This window comes from Cryptomeria japonica, chromosome 10 (assembly GCF_030272615.1).
Source record: "Cryptomeria japonica chromosome 10, Sugi_1.0, whole genome shotgun sequence".
Taxonomy (NCBI): Eukaryota; Viridiplantae; Streptophyta; class Pinopsida; order Cupressales; family Cupressaceae; genus Cryptomeria; species Cryptomeria japonica.
The window spans coordinates 585,303,617-585,310,361 of NC_081414.1; positions in this window are offsets into that span (position 1 = coordinate 585,303,617).

Consider the following 6,745-nt stretch of genomic DNA (forward strand, 5'->3'; position numbering starts at 1 on the left):
CCATTGCAACACAAAAGGCGCTGGGCAAGGGAGGAACATGCAATATGAAGCACATAATAGGTTTTAAACTAGGATTGCGGGATGCCAAATTTATCCATGATTTCTTTCCAAGACAACAACTTCCCTTTGTGCAGAATATCATCAAAGATCCTGATTTCTTTCTTGGCCCAAGCTTTCGCCAAGCAACCTTGAAGAAGAGCCAATGGTTTGTCCTTGTGCAAAAGATTCCTCGAGATAGACCTTTGTCCCTATATCCTTTTCTCCTTATTAACAATTCCATTCCCTTTAATAAATTGTCTGACCTACTCCCAAGCTTTCCACAGAGATTTAAACACAACTGAACCTGCTGGGGATATTGGAAAATGCCCCGCAACTAGATCACAAAAAGGTAAGCCTTTCTAAGCAAAGGCTTTCTTAGGATCAAATCAGGTTATATTATTCCTTACTAGGACCTTCCATGGTTCTTCCCCTTGTAAGGCTTTGAAAATCCACTTGGCTGCTAAAGCAATACCCTGCATCCTCAAGTCCTTGAGTCCTAATCCTCCCTTCTGCTTGCTCAAAGTGCACCATTTCTACTTAATAGCTTGTCTCTTCCTTCCCCCTTTCCCATCTGACCATAAAAACTCTTTGACAAGCTTTTGGATAAATGAGAACTGATAGTTGTGAAACAACCAAGCCGAATAATAGTATATATTATAGGAGGAAAGAATTTTCTTGCAAACTTGAAACCTCCCAGCCAAAGAAAGATACTGGTGATTCCACTTTCTATGCTTCTTATCAATCTTGAGTTTAACCCATTCTCACATATCTTTCAATTTGGGATTTACTGCAAATGGTACACCCAAGTATTTGACTTGATACTCTGGACCTCCCCACTAGATAGAGTATTTATAGAACCATCCAGGTGGATGCTGATTCCACCCCAACATTATAGATTTCAAGAGAGACAGTTTACTCCCAGATGCTCTGCAAAACATATTAATCTTAGTCATTAAAGCCCCCATATTGTCCTTCTCTAAGGCCATAAGGATAACAGTATCATCTGCAAATTGGATAATTAGGATTTCATCCCCATTGGGTAGATCAATTCCTTTAACTTTATCATAAAGAGAACTATCTCTAAGTAAGTAGTATAATGCATCAACAACAAGTACAAATAGGGCTGGAGCAAATAGACAACCTTGTCTGATGGATTTGGTGATATTGAAATACTCTGATCTTTCTTTGTACCTCCACATAGGCCCTGACATCCTCCATGAGGGTCTTAATCATCTGACAAAAGAGTCTAGGAAATCCCATACTATCCAGTACCATAAACACAAAATTCCATTCAATCCTATCATATGCCTTCTCAAAATCTAGAAGCATCATAGGCCCATTTTGATTAGTTTCATTAGCCTAGTGCATAGATTCTCAACAAGTAAGCAAATTCTTCAAAATATCTCCCTTTGACAAAACCGGTCTGAGTACTATTAATCACTTTGGGTAACACCTTCTCAAGCCTTTTGGCAAGAATCTTTGCCAGGATTTAATAAGAAACGTTTAAGGGAGTGATGGGCCTCCAGTTCTTGATTAGAGTTTTGTCTCCATCCTTCAGGATGAGCTTAATCACACCACAAATGATATTACTACCCAACGAAACCTTCTCAAAAGCCTCTCTGTATAGTTGGAGCAGATCCTCATAGATCCAATCAATATTTCTTTTGTAGAACTTGATTGGAATCCCATCAGGACCAGGGGCCTTATCATTCTTAAGAGCCTAAATAGCCACCCGAATATCATCTACAATCAATGGTCTCTCAAGAGCCAAGACATCCTCCTTATAAACATTTTTGGAATGATAGTGCTAATTTTGTGCCTATCTGCATCTACATTAGGGCCAAGATCTTCTGAAGAAAACAAGTTCTGGTAAAAATGAGCAAAGGCTCTTAGGATACCTTCCTAGTATGAGATGTTAACACCCTCCTCATAGATTCCATCAATTCTTTCCCTGGCTTCCTTGCACTTGAGAATCTCAAAAAATAACTTTGAACCCTTGTCACCGTGATGTATCCAGTTGACTCTAGCTCTTACCTTACCACCTTGGATTTTGTGGTTTTGGAGTTTCCTCAATTTATCTTTAGCTACTTTAAGATTAATAGTAGCTTCAACACTACCAGGCTGCACTTGAAGTATGTCCTCTGCAACAATCAAGGCCTCATGTAATTCTGCTTCAGGCCTTCTATTGTCTAAAGCCTTCTTTTTTCCTACAGTCTGAAAAAAGAATTTTCTAGCTCTCTACACTATGATTCCATCTGTCAATGGCACTGGTGAGATTGGGTTGCCAACAACTGTATTGTCTAATAATATATGAGGCAAAGACCACATCTTCATCTTTCAGTAGACTACTGTTCAAGGAGAATGCATCCCTCATCTTCTGGGAGGGACAAGGGGAAGACTTAAAGCAAAAAGTGGCAGAAATGGGGTGGTGATCCGACAATGTATAAGGTATCACCTTGACACAACTCCTGTTCTCATTATGGACAATACTGAAATTATCTTTGTTAAAGTAAAATCTATCTATCCTGCAAAAGATTCTTTTCTTGCCCTGTTGAAAATTGCACCATGTGTACCAAATCTCACTATTATCCTTCTTCTTCCCAGCCAAAGGATCCCCAACTCTCAGCTTATTGACCATTCTCATCCAAAATAATCTCTCATTGGGTTTCCATTCAAATTTGTTCCCTCCAACCTTATCCTACGAATTCTCTATCATATTGAAATCCCCACCTAGGATCCAGGGGATTTCCTCAAGCCTACCAATCCATTTCCAAATATCAATTCACTCCATGTGATCATTAGGAGCATAAATAGAGGCAAACCCAAAATTTTGACCCTTATATTCCAAGATGATCCATACAATCCTATTGCAAGGGGAACAACCTTAGTCCTTTACAAATATGAACCATCTTTTTCTGACGAAAAGTGTAGCACCTCCTTTCCCTTTATAGTGATAAGTAACATAATACAAGGCATCTCTCTAAATGCATTTCATATTAATGTCTAGGGAAAACTAAACTACTTTTATCTCTTGCAATAGTAGGAAATCTACATTTTTTTTCATTTTCAAAAATCTTTTTATGACATATTTCCTATTTGAGGACTCTAACCCTCTAACATTCCATGAGACACAGTTGAATTCCATCAATAATATTAAGGTGTGGTATCTATGGGGGCCCTAAATGACTTGTAGCATTTAGGAAAATTCGGTTTAGGGCCTAGAATGTCATGTTTCTTATTAGTGGAACCATTAGATCTTCCCCTTCTCTTTTTGAATGCATGGTCTTGTTCAGCCCCCAAGGAAGGAGTAAGGGCATGCTTTCCATCTTTAGAATGTTTCTTTCTAATAGTGTTGGTGTAATTATTTATTCATGTTGGATATAATTACACTTTACTTAAGTTTACTTAGGTACATGCACCATATTATAGTTTGTATATGAGACACTTAGGGAGATGTGCATACATTGGGAGTGTGTATGTGAGAGAATTTCCACCTTTTATGGTGTGACATTGTTATTACTTTATCATATCCACTTATTGTGGAGTGATAATTCCACCTTCAGTGGGTGATCTCCCTCATGTAGAATATTTTACTATTTCTCCTACCTACCCTTGCATCTCATTGAGCCACATGTCATGATTGTGTGCTCACTTGTCTCTTAGCCTTGCCTTTATAAGTAGGCTCATCTACATTGCATGTAATTTCTTGATGATCCATTTGATCAATATTTTGCTCTTGATTAGAAAACAGTTTATTCTTATCAAACTATTTTGTCTCTCTATTGTGCTATTCAATGTGCTCTAGATCTTGGCTATTTTCAACAAATTCTCACAAATAGATATAGCCTTTCTATATCCAATATACTTCATAACTTCATCCACCATTTCTTTAGAAGTAGGACATTTGTATGGCACAATGGCCCATTTTTCCCATGCCTCATATTCTTCCATCTTCAAGGTCTTTGGTCTAATGGAAATAGTATCATCTCCCATCAAGTCATTATTATCACTACTAGGGGTGTGAGAAATTTATTGATTATCAAGAATTATAGCACTAATAGTTTTCAGGGGGAACCTAAAAGGGGGGTGTTGGAAGGTTCAGAAGCAATGATCAAATCAATAAGTGGCACCTCTGGGCTATAAGATCTCTTAGTACCAAACATATTCTCATCCAAGTCACTACAAGAAGGAGTAGTGCAGGGAGCTTCTGAGTCCTTTCCCAGGGAAACTCCCTTTATAGGCTCCCTCTCAACACTCTTAGTGGTGGACTCCTTGAACCTCAAAGCACCACTCACATCCTTGGTAGAGGAACAAACATGAGATTCATCACTGAGTTTATTAATATCCTTGTCATTATAGATAATTTTATCAATTATTTTCCTTACTGCCTCAATGTTCCTGAGCTTCATCAAAGCAAGTTGTTAGGCATTAGGGGGCTAGGCCACATAACCAACTGGAGCATCAGGACAGGCTGAAGGAGGAGGAGAGTCAAGCAACAAAGGGGAGAGAGGTGACCTAGGGGGTAGCCTGAGCAACACAAGGCAAACTAGGAGAACTAGCAACCTCAACTGAATCAGATCGAGGGGAAGAAATGGATACAACATCGATCGGAGCAGAAGAAGAGCTCGATAAAGGCAAAGTAGAAGGGTTAGGTTTAGTAGAGGAAGGGGGAGATTTCTTCTTACCCAGTAAGGGACAATTCTTTCTAACATGGCCTTCCATACAACACAGGAAACAAGCATTTATGCCACCTAAATATTTCATGAGGGACAAAACGGAGTCGTCACCCATGTCCACAACAAGTTCATTAGGGAGGTATTTACCAGGAGAAATATCAACAAGAACCCTAGCATCAAGATTTGGGAGAAGAGCAGGGGAGTTGTCCATTCTGAGAACATCTCCCAAATTTTTCAAAGCCTTAGGCATAAAGTGCCAAAAATAAGGAGGGACATTATGCACAAAGATCCATCTAGGGTAAGAAATAGCCAAAACCTCATCCTTATTTGCCTCTGAAGACCAAATCATCACCTAAAAGAAACATCTCCCAACATTCCAAAATTGTTTTCTAATAACTTCATCTCGATGTTTAGAGTTTTTAAAGAAAATTATGAATAATCCCTTCTGCACCATTCTACAGAATGAAACCAAAAACCCTAACTTTTTAACCTATATGTTTTGAATCCAGTTATAGATATAGTTTCGAGATGGTAGCATATTAATATCAAGAGCAACAAGAAAAATGGCATATTTTTTAAGCCTATCCTTCTTACTAACAATCACTTGAGTCATGGGTTCATTATGAAGAATAGTAAGTTTAATGGGTTCAAACCCTTACCTCCTCCATCTCCATCTCTACTGCTCGGGTCGACCACCTTCAGAATGAATGTTGCTCCTCCCAGCAGAATGGTCCGATTGACAAGCGCTTCCTTGAATGATTTTTCTCCCAAGGCCGATTGCTCTAGACCTAGCGAAACATGGGCCATACAGGTGACGTGGGTACTAGCGAACGAGGAGGCCAGAAGGCCAGATCGAGGCCTGAGCCAAGCAGACGCTCACTCAAACGAGGCTAGCCTTCACACGCGCGAAGGATGGAATTCATAAAAACAAATTTAAAGATAATTATTCTACAATAAATTAAAATTTAATAAGACAAGAAAAATAAAATTAAATAAATTCTATTATCTTTTAATTATTATTGTATCTTCATAAAAAGACAAATATAATTAAAATAAAATTTTAACTTAATGAAAATTAAACCTTAAAAGAAGAAGAAGATGATTAAAATAAATTAATATAAAACAAGATAAAATATCCTATTAAAAAAGATAAAATTAAAAAATATTATTATCAAAAAAAGATAGAAATAAAAGATAAATTTTTAATTTGAAATATTATACAATAATTAAAATATTAATAAGAAAATAACTAATAAATTAAATTAATTCTAAGAAATCTTATTTACTAATACTAATTTCATAAAAAATATAAATAATTAAAATAAATTTTAAACATAATGAAAAAATAATCCTTAGAAAAGAAGAAAGTCGCTAATTCTTTCTTTTTTAATATTTTTTATTTTTTAAATTAATATAAATGTAAACATGTGGTTGAAAACAATTTAATCATCTTACATCGTTGTCATCAACTTAGAACCATTGACTTCAAAAAGTAAGTTGCACATTTCATATAGGAATGCCTTTGGCATAATAATTTTTATTATTTAATTAATCTTTTTTTGCGCAAGTAATTAAATAGTTCTAATTATTTAATTAAACCTATCTCTATTTCTATCTCATAATTAATTAATTATTTTAATTATTTAATTAGCTAACTAAGTCTTCTATTATTAAATAAATTTTTTAATTTATTTAATTATTCATTTTTTGAAAATTAAATTCCTATAAAATAAATAAATAGATTATTTTATTTATTTAATTCTATCATGCACATGTTCAAATATTTTTATTATTTAAATAGTTAATTAATTCCTCTTCTTAACTGCCACTCACTTTGAGTTCCACTCACAATCAATTCTCTTAACAAATTCATCAATTCTCTGAACAACCCAATCAATTTAATCAACTCCAATCACAAAGTTTGTTAACTCCTAATCAATTCTCTCAACAAATCTCAACCCTTGATCTTCCAACTTTCTCATTAGATTTGAACCATTGATCAAAATACCATAAAATTATAGATGCAACCT